Below are 15091 nucleotides of genomic sequence, written 5' to 3' on the forward strand. Positions count from 1 at the left end.
AAGCAGAATTTATAGCACATTGCACATCAGGTATAACTTCATCCCAAGTTTCACTGTTGGGATTGATAGTGGCTCTCAAGATATCAAGTACTTTCTTATTGGTTCGTTCCGCTAACCCATTGCTGGCAGGATGATAAGGAACAATGGTGGATTTAGAGATCTTGTACAAGGTACACAAATTTTCAAGAATCTCATTACAGAATTCACCTCCATTATCTGTTACTAGGGACTTAGGGGTGGTATGCCTGCAGATAATGCGTTCTTTAAACGCTTTAGCTACTGTCTCAGCAGTCTTATCTGCAATAGGAACTAACTCACAATATCTGGTGAAATGGTCTACCATAACACACAGATGTTTGTTGCCCTGGAGGGAACATTGGAAATTAGTTAACAAATCTAGTGCAACTCTTTCCCAAGGTTCACTAGTGGTTGGATATACTTGGATTGGTTTAGGACCATTAGCATTACCTTTATGTTGCATGCAAACACTACATTTCTTATCATACTCAGAAATATCAGCTGCCATATGAGGCCAAAAGTATTTCAATCTGGCTTGTTTTACTGAACGATCCATACCAGGGTGCGCAACACCTGGTACATCGTGAACTAGCTGTAAGGCTACATTCACTAGTGACTGTGGAATTACTAACTGGTATACTCTTCTGCTAGGAGTACCCAACTCAGCTGCTCGATACAGTAATTCTTGGTTCATGACAAAGTCACTGATGGGTGCTGGTGGCTTCACAGTCAGAATAAGATCTTCCTGGAGCAGGAATCGAATCAAACCAGAAGACATGGGATCTGTTTGTTCTTATTGGATTAATGAACTCGGTGGAGTGGATGACTCTCCCCGGTTGAAAAAAAAATAGCGCTGTAACACGCAATATGAGCAAGGGAGAAACTATCCCTCACTGCAAGCACAGGGGAAAAGAAATGAACACGGTCGACAATACTGGTATTCATTCTGAGTCGCACACAGTGACATGAGGTATCAACTATAAGGAGACTACACGTACAAACGTTAACAACATGTGAAGGTTACTCGATAAACAACTTTTTACATTACACGGATTACTGTCAACGAGGATAGTATCACCATCTAGAACACAACAACAACAGTACTTGAGTGAGTACACTAGCCACAGAAACGTCTTTCTGCAACGGCTTGTGACATCAGCAAGAGATGGCATAACTCATTACAAGTAACATTCTTCACAAAGCGTCCCCTGGAAGGAACGACTACTTGAACAAGTTGCCATCGCAGGGATAGTAGTCTCAGCACCCAGGGTTGTCTGAGGTTCCTCTGAAACACAAGGTAACTGTACACTATCCTGCGTGCACGATATTGTGGCTGGATTCCAGACAGGAGTGACAGCATTACTAGTGCCTGACCGCTCGGCTACGTTAATAAGCAATTCACAGAGGAACTTAATCTGAACTTTACATTCCGCAGCACTTTAACAAGTCTCAGATACAAGCTGTGAGAACAAACACGTTGTCTAAGAGCTAGGTATTGTCTTTCAGTCAGTAAGGGAATATTAGGACTGTGGACTGATTCATGTTTACTTGGACCGGCATGATACACTAAGTGAGCATTCGAAAGTGACTGGGAAAGTCTGTCAGTTGATAAGAAACTAGGACTGATGACAGGAGCAGCAATAGCCTGAGAGGTCTGAGTGTCGCCATTCACTAAAGTATCACTTGAAGGTATGTGAGGCATAATGGCAAAGAACTTGCAAAAAACAATTAAAGCAAAAAAAATGAATAATAAAAATGATACAAAATGCTAAAATTGAAATAAAAGAGATGTAACTAATTCTGCAGAAGTAATAAAAAAATGTCTAAGATACACTGCAAGAGGAAGAACAACTCAATGTAAGAGACTGCTGGACAAGATAAAGAAACAATGTAAGAGACTGCTGGACAAGATAAAGAAACAATGTAAGGGACTGCTGGACAAGATAAAGAAACAATGTAAGGGACTGCTGGACAAGATAAAGAAACAATGTAAGGGACTGCTGGACAAGATAAAGAAACAATGTAAGGGACTGCTGGCCAAGATAAACAAACAATTTAAGGGACTGCTGGACAAGATAAAGAAACAATGTAAGGGACTGCTGGACAAGATAAAGAAACAATGTAAGGGACTGCTGGACAAGATAAAGAAACAATGTAAGAGACTGCTGGACAAGATAAAGAAACAATGTAAGGGACTGCTGGACAAGATAAAGAAACAATGTAAGGGACTGCTGGACAAGATAAAGAAACAATGTAAGGGACTGCTGGCCAAGATAAACAAACAATTTAAGGGACTGCTGGACAAGATAAAGGAACAATGTAAGGGACTGCTGGCCAAGATAAAGAAACACATTGAAATTTACAAGTAAAAATATTACTGGAGGCTGAATTAAATGCAAAATGAGCTGTCTGTACTCTTGCTAATAAAGAAATTAACTAATAAAACTGTAAATCAATATAAAAAGTATAAAATAAAATCACTAAATTGTATGCAAAGAGAGATAACTGGGAAATTTAAATATTTTCTAAGAATGCATAAACAAAATTAAAATATAATGCAAAGACAACATCAGGAAAAATAATAAAATGAAAAAAAGAGGAAACTCAAGCAATAATGAACTGAGAATAATAATGCATAAAAATATAAATAAAAGAAAATAATTCACTGCAGAACAAGTGCAACAAAATAAGGTGCAGAAATAATCACTGCAGCAATAAAGTTACACTGGGAAAATGCGGGTTAAATAATAAAAATAAAAATATGAAGAAAAACTGAATGAAGACTTTTACTCTTAATTGTAAATTAGACAAAACAATTTACTCAGACAGAGTAAAGAAAACACTTTACGTTAAAAAAGAAATTGAAATTACACTAAGAGTGAATTTGTTCAAAGAAATATGAAAAATATGAATAAAATAAAACAAGAAACAAAACTGGAAGTGTAACACTTACAAGTGGCGGGGCACACAACACTTACAAGCGGCGGGGCACATAACACTTACAAGTGGCGGGGCACACAACACTTACAAGTGGCGGGGCACACAACGCTTACAAATGGCGGGGCACACAACACTTACAAGTGGCGGGGTACACAACACTTACAAGTGGTGGGGCACACAACACATACAAGCGGCGGGGTACACAACACTTACAAGTGGCGGGGTACACAACACTTACAAGTGGCGGGGCACACAACACTTACAAGCGGCGGGGTACACAACACTTACAAGTGGCGGGGCACACAACACTTACAAGAGGCGGGGTACACAACACTTACAAGTGGCGGGGTACACAACACTTACAAGTGGCGGGGCACACAACACTTACAAGTGGCGGGGCATACAACACTTACAAGTGGCGGGGCACACAACACTTACAAGTGGCGGGGCACACAACACTTACAAGTGGCGGGGCACACAACACTTACAAATGGCGGGGCACACAACACTTACAAGAAGCGGGGCACACAACACTTACAAGTGCCGGGGCACACAACACTTACAAGTGGCGGGGCACACAACACTTACAAGCGGCGGGGCACACAACACTTACAAGTGGTGGGGCACACAACACTTACAAGCGGCGGGGCACACAACACTTACAAGTGGCAGGGCACACAACACTTACAAGTGCCGGGGCACACAACACTTACAAGTGGCGGGGCACACAACACTTACAAGTGGCGGGGCACACAACACTGACAAGTGGCGGGGTACACAACACTTACAAGTGGCGGGGCACACAACACTTACAAGCGGCGGGGTACACAACACTTACAAGTGGCGGGGCACACAACACTTACAAGCGGCGGGGTACACAACACTTACAAGTGGCGGGGTACACAACACTTACAAGTGGCGGGGCACACAACACTTACAAGTGGCGGGGCATACAACACTTACAAGTGGCGGGGCATACAACACTTACAAGTGGTGGGGCATACAACACTTACAAGTGGCGGGGCACACAACACTTACAAGTGGCGGGGCATACAACACTTACAAGTGGCGGGGCACACAACACTTACAAGTGGCGGGGCACACAACACTTACAAGTGGCGGGGCACACAACACTTACAAATGGCGGGGCACACAACACTTACAAGACGCGGGGCACACAACACTTACAAGTGCCGGGGCACACAACACTTACAAGTGGCGGGGCACACAACACTTACAAGCGGCGGGGCACACAACACTTACAAGTGCCGGGGCACACAACACTTACAAGTGGCGGGGCACACAACACTTACAAGTGGCGGGGCACACAACACTTACAAGTGCCGGGGCACACAACACTTACAAGTGGCGGGGCACACAACACTTACAAGCGGCGGGGCACACAACACTTACAAGAGGCGGGGCACACAACACTTACAAGTGGCGGGGCACACAACACTTACAAGTGGCGGGGCACACAACACTTACAAGCGGCGGGGCACACAACACTTACAAGCGGCGGGGCACACAACACTTACAAGCAGCGGGGCACACAACACTTACAAGTGGCAGGGCACACAACACTTACAAGTGGCGGGGCACACAACACTTACAAGTGGCGGGGCACACAACACTTACAAGTGGCGGGGCACACAACACTTACAAGTGGCAGGGCACACGACACTTACAAGTGGCGGGGCACACAACACTTACAAGTGGCGGGGCACACAACACTTACAAGTGGCGGGGCACACGACACTTACAAGTGGCGGGGCACACAACACTTACAAGTGGCGGGGCACACGACACTTACAAGTGGCGGGGCACACAACACTTACAAGTGGCGGGGCACACAACACTTACAAGTGGCGGGGCACACAACACTTACAAGTGGCGGGGCACACGACACTTACAAGTGGCGGGGCACACAACACTTACAAGTGGCGGGGCACACGACACTTACAAGTGGCGGGGCACACAACACTTACAAGTGGCGGGGCACACAACACTTACAAGTGGCGGGGCACACGACACTTACAAGTGGCGGGGCACACAACACTTACAAGTGGCGGGGCACACGACACTTACAAGTGGCGGGGCACACAACACTTACAAGTGGCGGGGCACACGACACTTACAAGTGGCGGGGCACACAACACTTACAAGTGGCGGGGCACACAACACTTACAAGTGGCGGGGCACACGACACTTACAAGTGGCGGGGCACACAACACTTACAAGTGGCGGGGCACACAACACTTACAAGCGGCGGGGCACACAACACTTACAAGTGGCGGGGCACACAACACTTACAAGTGGCGGGGCACACAACACTTACAAGTGGCGGGACACACAACACTTACAAGCGGCGGGGCACACAACACTTACAAGTGGCAGGGCACACAACACTTACAAGTGGCGGGGCACACAACACTTACAAGTGGCGGGGCACACAACACTTACAAGTGGCGGGGCACACAACACTTACAAGTGGCGGGGCACTCGACACTTACAAGTGGCGGGGCACACAACACTTACAAGTGGCGGGGCACACAACACTTACAAGTGGCGGGGAACACAACACTTACAAGTGGCGGGGCACACAACACTTACAAGTGGCGGGGCACGCAACACTTACAAGTGGCGGGGCACACAACACTTACAAGTGGCGAGACACACAACACTTACAAGTGGCGGGGCACACAACACTTACAAGTGGCGGGGCACACAACACTTACAAGTGGCAGGGAACACAACCCTTACACGTGGCGGGGTACACAACACTTACAAGTGGCGGGGCACACAACACTTGCAAGTGGCGGGGCACCCAGCACTTACAAGTGGCGGGGCACACAACACTTACAAGTGGCGGGGCACACAACACTTACAAGTGGCGGGGCACACAACACTTACAAGTGGCGGGGCACATAACACTTACAAGTGGCGAGGCACACAACACTTACAAGTGGCGGGGCACACAATGCTTACAAGTTGCGGGGCACACAACACTTACAAGTGGCGGGGCACACAACACTTACAAGTGGCGGGGCACACAACACTTACAAGTGGAGGGGCATACAACACTTACAAGTGGTGGGGCACACAACACTTACAAGTGGCGGGGCACACAACACTTACAAGTGGCAGGGCACACAACACCTACAAGTGGCGGGGCACTCAACACTTACAAGTGGCGGGGCACACAACACTTACAAGTGGCGGGGCACACAACACTTACAAGTGGCGGGGCACACAACACCTACAAGTGGCGGGGCACACAACACTTACAAGTGGCGGGGCACACAACACTTACAAGTGGCAGGGCACACAACACTTACAAGTGGCGGGGCACACAGCACTTACAAGTGGCGGGGCACACAACACTTACAAGTGGTGGGGCCCACAACACTTACAAGTGGCGGAGCACACAGCACTAACAAGTGGCGGGGCACTCAACACTTACAAGTGGCAGGGCACACAGCACTTACAAGTGGCGGGGCACACAACACTTACAAGTGGCGGGGCACTCAACACTTACAAGTGGCGGGGCACACAACACTTACAAGTGGCGGGGCACACAGCACTTACAAGTGGTGGGGCACAGCACTTACAAGTGGCGGGGCACACAACACTTACAAGTGGCGGGGCACTCGACACTTACAAGTGGCGGGGCACTCAACACTTACAAGTGGCGGGGCACTCAACACTTACAAGTGGCGGGGCACACAACACTTACAAGTGGCGGGGCACACAACACTTACAAGTGGCGGGGCACACAACACTTACAAGTGGCGGGGCACACAACACTTACAAGTGGCGGGGCACTCAACACTTACAAGTGGCGGGGCACTCAACACTTACAAGTGGCGGGGCACTCAACACTTACAAGTGGCGGGGCACTCAACACTTACAAGTGGCGGGGCACACAACACTTACAAGTGGCGGGGCACACAACATTTACAAGTGGCGGGGCACACAACACTTACAAGTGGCGGGGCACACAACACTTACAAGTGGCGGGGCACTCAACACTTACAAGTGGCGGGGCACACAACACTTACAAATGGCGCGGCACTCACAACAAGGATTGTAAACTTAATTATCAATTATGTTCTTACAACAAAATCTTGCTGTGACTGATTCGACAAAAATTGCTGGCAAAAATAATGGTACACAAGTCTGTGAAAAGATCAAGGGAATGAGACACTGCTGGCATACGGAAAAAAAAGGTACACATAGAAATAAATGGATAATTTAGTATACTCGGGTGAATAGCACTGCATGACAAATACTGGAGAATACAATGCTGAAAGAACACAAGATAAAAAGTGAATGAATTACTTCACACGGAGTGACTGACTGGTACACTACACAATAATACTTAATACAGACAGAGATTAGCATAAAAAAATACAGATAAAAAGTATAAAAGTGAAACACGAGAGATGAGCGATAACACTGAAAAATACTGCAAAATAATGAGTCAAAGAAACACTGAGTCTACACTGAAAACTCAAGGCTTAGAGTACAAAAGAAATTCACTGTAAATGTCTCACACACGCAAATGTCTCTAAATGCAAGGAAAATGTCTCTAACCAGAAAATTATCACTGAAGTCTGGAGTGGTAGACGGTGATGGTGACGAGTGATGAGGTGAAGCTTGTCCTGTAGGCCAGTGATTCATCACACTGTTGTCATAAAGAAATGCGCTTTCTAGGTGAACTCACATAACTGGCTTTACTGTTGGCGCACAGCTACAATCTCTTGACCAATTATGTGAGCCAAAACAGTACTAGGACCCGGTATAAGGGTGGAAAAAGCCACAGGTAGATGAAGTGGGGAGTGGGTGGCGGGTGGGTGGAGCGTCAACTCACTGGCGCTCACTGGCGCAGTCTCACCACTCACGAAGGTGGCTTAACTAAATCACAATGCCACAGGGATGGTGAAGACCACTCTTACCAACATCCAAGCACAAGCGATATATGAGACAATACTTCAAAAGAACTTGCGTGGATTACTTCTCTCTCTCAGCTGGGTTAGGAAGCTGGGTTGGCTGACTGGCTTAACCCACGAGAATGGCTGACTGGAAGACGTGTAACGATGCACACAGCATGAAGGAGCAGTTGGATGACAGGAGACAGGCTGGATGATAGGCTGAGGCAGGCTGACTAGCGCTCACTTCCACAGTCTGGCTTACTGGCTGGCTTAACTGCAAAATTCGGGTCAACCCCTCAGAGATTGAAGCAATTAGCATACAAACTAAGCCAGGAAGCTTGAAAAGAGGCTGCAACAGGCTTGCAGGCTGGAGTACACAGGGTGGAAGTGAGTGAGGGTAAGCGGCTGATAGGTGGCAGAGACGGTTCACCTCTGACCTGCCGGCACCCCACAAACAATCTTCTAAAGTCTGAAATACCCGTAAATCCACGCCCACACCGCTGTCACCAATTGTCATGTGGGTTCGATAATGTGGATGGGGTAAAAACACTCACATAGGCTGGGTAGTACGTATAATTATAACGGAAAGTAAGGAAAACGCCATCAGCCGCCCTGCCTCTCTCTGCTCTCTATCTCAGACTGACCCACCAGTGCCTAGCGGGTGAACGGCATTCAAAAACATGCTATGGTCAGCAGCAACGTAAGTCAGTGATTCACACAGACGGTTGGTAGTGATTCATCTACTGGTAACTGGTTACTGGTAACTGGTACTACTGAGATCTACCTCAGTCTCCGGGTAGGCTCCAGTAACCCCCCAGAGGTTGCCATCTACCTCAGTCTCCGGGTAGGTTCCAGTGACCCCTTAGAGGCTGCCATCTACCTCAGTCTCTGGGTAGGCTCCAGTAACCACCTCAGTCCCCAGGTAGGCTCCAGCAAGCACCTCAGTCTCTGGGTAGGCTCCAGTAACCCCCCTCAGGCTGCCATCTACCTCAGTCTCTGGGTAGGCTCCAGTAACCCCTCTCAGGCTGCCATCTACCTCATTCTCTGGGTAGGCTCCATTAACCTCCCCCTCAGGCTGTCATTCACCCCAGTTTCCAGGGTAGGCTTCAGTAACCCCCCCTCAGGCTGCCATCTATCTCAGTCTCCTGAGTAGGCTTCAGTAACTCCCTCAGGCTGCCATCCACCTCAGTCTCCAGGGTTGGCTTCAGTAACTCCCTCAGGCTGTCCTCCACCTCGGTTTTGTTAAATCAGTCTACTGATTCCTTAAGGTTGCGACTCAGCACTGTAGAGGAAGGCAATTCTTTCCCCAAACTTCACGGAACTTCTCGGGTGCTGCACACTGGGCTATGGACTTCGTTTCTGCACCCGAAATATGGCTCTTTCTCATAACTAAAATTATAAAAGTAACCCAGCACCAGGAGTTACCTATCACCTGCATCTCTGAGATACTCAGAGCAATATTAAATGTTAAACAATACCGAGAATTAGATGATCAAGACGCATGAAAACTGTTGGGCATCTTTTTTATCAAAGCTTCTCGCCTACACAGTGAGTTTCGTCAGTTGAAAACCTAGATTACTTATTTTGAAGACAGTAGAAGCAGTGGCGAGGTAAACGTGACGGAATCAGTCCATCAACCTTGAAGTAGTTGTTGAGGTGGTCAGTCCCTCGGCCTGCAGAAAAGTTTAGCTCTATTGTCTGGAACAATGTGAAGCTGAAGCATAATAGTGGAGCCATAAATACTGTGCAATGTCATGGCCTGGTAATGGACAGGGCCGCGAGAGGTACTGACCCCCGGAGCATCCTTCAGGTATATTCCAGGTAAGGTGACACAAAAAAAATCTCGAACATGTCACAGAAGGCGGGACCCACTAGTAGAAACAACACACTCATCTGTTGAACATATTATTTTCTCTTAAGAATATTGTATCATCGCCAGAGTGGGAAAACCTCCTATTCTCCATGCCCGCAAGCTGGGATACTGAGAAGACCCATATCACTGCAGTGCTAAACTGTGAAATAAATTGCCCACACCAGGACACAGACGTCTCCCACTTGCCCATCAGGATCCTGCGCTCTCACTTCTGGCGACCCTTCACACCATACTGCCAACACCATTCTTTGGATCTCATGTTGTAGGTATTGCGTATACTCTGACACAACGATCTTCTTTCTGCTCGACAACTGTTGTCTATTGACAGCGTGCTTCTGGATGGCAACTTTACCTGTTCTGATGAAAGAACTGCTGCTTGTTGTGACAACAAGCAGCAAATTCATCCTGTTCTTCACCATTGTTACGCAGAAGAGTTGGGACAGCTGGGGGCTAGAGCTTTGTCTAAGGGCAAAGGTAAAAGTTACACATATCTCAAGCATAAACAGGCCACCAAGGGCTATCCCAGTCAAAACAGAAAGCGCTAAACCAGAATGTGTTACTTCAATGGGTTGGTTAACAGAGGGTTAGGCAAAAATCCTAGTTAGGAAAATATATCTATTTATTCAACATAACACTATATACACACTCTAGAAACACTTTAATCCTAAATGCCCAAATGACGGTACAAAAAGAAACAGCTGACTGGAGGTCCAGCCACCATAACCACCAGGTTGAGTGAGCATCAGGCCGTCACTACTCCCCTACCAAACATTTCTTATTTCCTCACTCCTCCCACAGCACTCTGACCATGTCAGAGCCTAGGTGAGCATACAGGTATGCCAAAGAAGAGCCTATGGCTAGAGTTAGCTAAACAAACAGCATCTTCGATGTCAGCCTCCATGCCATGCTGACTCTATGTGACTGCCCCAAGCCAAACTTACCCCGCATACCCAAACAGTTGGTAAATAAATCCCTAGCAGGATTTCTTTATAATTATAGTTTAACCTACTTTACAGTACCCCCAAAAGCACATTATGAATTATAAAATTATGCTTTACAATTATAACATTCATACTATTATGACACCCTTCTCTACTGTATATACATTACAATGTCATGTAGAACCCTGCATAACAACATTACAATGTCATGCAGAACCCTGCATAACACCCCCACCCCCAGACCATAGGTCTCACTCTGCTAGTGGGGTCCCTACGGACACCGCTAGGCAAAAGGAAAAAGAAAGAAAATAAATCCCACATTAAGGTCTGAGGCAATGGGCAAAAATGATAACTGGGGAATGACCACCATACAATCATGGTCTTTTGGTACTACAAATATGTACTAGACTGTTGACATGTGAAACTTGCCGAACATAAAAGTGATCAAGTTCTATGCCAAACGAGCCCACAGTCCCGCTCTTAGACAATTGTGTTAGGAAAAGGCACCATCACAACACAGCGCTGACCAGGCATCGGCGTTGATGCATTTTGCCTAAATTACATCAAGCAAACTTATAAATGAGCAAGTTAACTTTGTACAAAAGTGCCCCTGAGGAATGCTGCTTTATGAAGTAACACCAAAGTTCAGTATGTTGCAAGGCAGACCAAACTGTAGGTGCCACCAAAAAAAAACTTTTAAACAGTAAGTACATTTTCCAGGAGGAGTTCAAAGAAAAGGAAAACAGATTTTACATGTTAAATTCTACTTAGAAATCAACATCACGTTATCACTCCCATCTCACAGCAATTTTTAGTAAACAAAACTGGTTCCCCATGACACACCTCTGCGAGAATCAGGAGAGCACAGGAGAGAGAAAAATATCAGGTCTCAAAAACAACAGGTGGATAATCACATAAATCTTGTTGGTGGGACTGTGGCCGTAAAACCTTGGAGTCATCACTGAAGACCCCCAAAAGGTGAAACTCCCAGGCTGACACCTACATGTCATTCCAAGGACCCTGGAGTCACCCCAGCGGTGATCCACAAAGAAGAAAAAAAAATTTAAAAGGTCCTGGAGAACCAAAACACCTTGGATCAAGAGACATGACCCAAACAGTGGGGGGGGGATCACCGCCAACCCCACATTCAATAAAAATTGCAGGTCCAACAGTCCCTACACCAACATAAAATGGAGGCGAGGCATCCCAGCCAACACCTAAAAAGCGTAGCATACCTTACCTAGGCATGGCACTTGATGTGACTACCCCCAAAACACACACACACTAGGGAATCCTGATACCTCCAGCTCCAGCTCAACCTGCCCTTCTCCTTTGGGTGGTCTAGGGTTCCATCTACTGTCTACCGCAAATCACTGCAAAATAAGAATAGATAAGTGATCTATACACTACATCGTGCACTTTAAACACGAGACAAGGCATCAGCAACCACATTCTCCACTCTCTTCACATAATGAATCACAAGATTAAGAGGTTGGAGAAACAAGGCCCACCTCGTAAGTCGCTGATTGTGGTTCCTCATTAAGTGAAGGAAATGTAAAGGATTATGGTCACTATACACAGTTATAGGGTGAACTGATGATATATACCCCTCAAAATGTTGCACTGCCAACACTATGGTGGTATAACTTCTTTGGTTCCTGTTACTTTTTGCCAAGAAGCAGCTGAGTGGCATTACTTGCCCTGCTCTACCCTGCAACAAGACTTCCCCAACCCCTGTATCATTTTGCAAAACCCGGGGTGTGTAACTCATGATTATACATAAAAGATCTTAAGGGTTAATGGCATACAAAAGGTTCATGTACAGAGATATTAAAGTTACAAATATGGGTGTGTCCTTGGCACACATGGTCATGGGAATCAGATGACCTCCCTCCCCCATGGTTCATTCACACAATTTGCATGTAGTTCATAAAGAGGAGACAAAACCTTATTTCTTAAATGTACCTGGCGGCAGTCAGTGCACGTTTTCAAGGTATCACCTAGAGTGAGACCAGTAAAAGACAACGTCCACCGACTCTCGCTGGATACAAACACAGTTTCTAGAAATAAACACTTCACTTCCTTCAAGGAACCTATTTCACCCCAGCTTACATCATGCCAGGCCTGCTGACATTGCACAAATTCCGAAACCTCTACCTCATGGGGGTTAACATTGCAACATTTTTCAGCCTCCCAAAACTCTTTCACTAAGGTGCACCATGGCTGAGCCACCACTACAACCCGTCTTTCAGAAGATCCAAAACTTCCACAATCTCTTACAATTTTCCTGCTTACATTAATTTTCTCAGAGACCTTGTCCACCATCATTTAGAAGCCACCACACAGTTCCATCATAGCCTTCCCGTGACCCGGCTCCAATGCCAATCCCATCTCTCCAGCTTCCAGAATATGTAGCACCACCTCATGATCCCACGTCATCCTGAGCAGACTGGCAGGCTGGTGCACTAGTGCCATAGACCTCATCTTAGCCAAGCGGTTTCTGAAACTGAGAAAAAAACACCGCGGGAGAAACATCACCATCCTCAAGTAGCCCATGACTTAATGATTCCAGTGTGCTTCCCCACACTGTAATGAAAAGGAGGGGAATTCCCTCCTCCCAGTCCTTCTAGTACTGGGTAAAACAAACATGCATTGCCCTGAGAGACTGGGAAAACCACTGTGCTTTTCTTTGACTCCTAGGATGATATACAACGGTAAATTTAACCTCAAGTAGGCCTCTCAAAACTACATGACATTTCATAAAATATGACTTCTGGGTGATTTGTGCAAGGCCCAAAAGACAAAAATGTTTCACCAGAAATCTCAAAAGCCACACACAAAATTATTCAGAAAGGGTATGTTCACTGGTAACCTGTTAGAAGAAGTTATTAATAAACACTGGTTAGTCAGCCCTCCCTTCTTAACACTTAAAAGTTGTTCCTTCGGAATCTGTAAAAAATACAGACAGTGACACTTTAATAGTTCTGCCGCGGCCACTTGGACACAGGTCCCCTTGAAAAGAGTCTTGCTCATTTGATCAACTCTGCAAAATAAACATTTGGTAAATTTAGGAACCACATCCTCCGCAACAGCTGACAAGTGAATAGCGTTCCGGAGGTCACAGCCTTCCTGGGTCTCACTCAGTTGCTGCAGAGTCAGGGGATCTTTTCCCACATCAGCACCAAGACCACTTCTCCAACCGGGTTCCAGTTGAGCCGGTTCATCACGCAGGTGCATTTTAGATTTTTAGATTTTGCCACCGAAGTGGCTAGTTTATTGTGCACCCCATATCCATCCTGTGGACGGTAGCGCAAGAGCATATGGATACACAAAAGGCCCAGGAACTAGGCCCCAAGGGGTTAACATGAATACATATGGATTTATATCTACATATCTATAGTTCACTTATCTGTTACAAACAAATTTAGGAAATTTGCTTAGTATATCTGGTATCTTATTTTCATTAATAAGATATCTTGACATGTCACATAGGTTATTATACTGTCTATCTCTGTATTCCTCAATAAGTGGACAATTAAGCACATAGTGTTCAAGAGAGTGACCATATGCCTGATCACATAATTTACATTTAGTTTGATCATCATCTGTGTGTCTCCCAAACTGCCAGAAGTACTTGTAACCAAGCCTAAGCCTGGCCACTACAACAACAGTCAGTGTTCACATTGCAAGTTGCTCCATAAACATACTTATCTACGTTCATGTTATCATAGTGGGTTATAGATCTACTCAGGCTTCTAATTGCGTTCCTATAACAATAATTTTCATTATTTACTTCTCTCCTAATATTATTCCTAATGCAGACACAGTTATACCAAAGTTATATTCTACATTCTCCTTCTGGGTACTCTTCTTGGCTAACATATCAACTTTATCATGAAGGAGTAATCCAGTGTGTGATGGGATCCATAGCAACTGTACATTAATTCCTTTGTCCCTGATTTTTGAGTATCTATACCTGGCTTCTCCAATGAGCATGTTATTGGAGTCATTATATGAGTCAAGAGCCTTCAATGATGACAAAGAATCAGTAATGATGATAGAGTCAAGCTCGGTGTTATAGGTTAGCTTTAGCGCCATTAGGATATTGGTCTGTCTAAGATAACATGTGAGTGCCTCTTCAGTTTGTCTTTAAAATTGGTGTTTGTTAGTTGAAGACTTGAATCAGCATATAGCTGTGGATGTCTTAATTTATTGTTCATATTGAAGAAATTGGGTTACTGGCGTCTGTATGATAACTTGTGAATACCAAATTTGATTTGCTTCATATCTTCATCGCTAATACTTATCTGCATTGGAGACTTGTGGTGTGCTCTGCATTAATGGTCTGTCGTGCACTAAGGTACAGGGGCTCGGACTAGGCAACA

At 45.8% G+C, this 15091-nt stretch overlaps 1 protein-coding gene across 2 annotated transcripts in view; it reads left to right on the plus strand.

Annotated features, from left to right (window-relative positions):
• Positions 1–15091, plus strand: part of LOC128685620 (major facilitator superfamily domain-containing protein 12-like) — a 111973-nt gene that overhangs the window by 19355 nt on the left and 77527 nt on the right. The window lies entirely within an intron of this gene.

This window comes from Cherax quadricarinatus, chromosome 1 (assembly GCF_038502225.1).
Source record: "Cherax quadricarinatus isolate ZL_2023a chromosome 1, ASM3850222v1, whole genome shotgun sequence".
Taxonomy (NCBI): Eukaryota; Metazoa; Arthropoda; class Malacostraca; order Decapoda; family Parastacidae; genus Cherax; species Cherax quadricarinatus.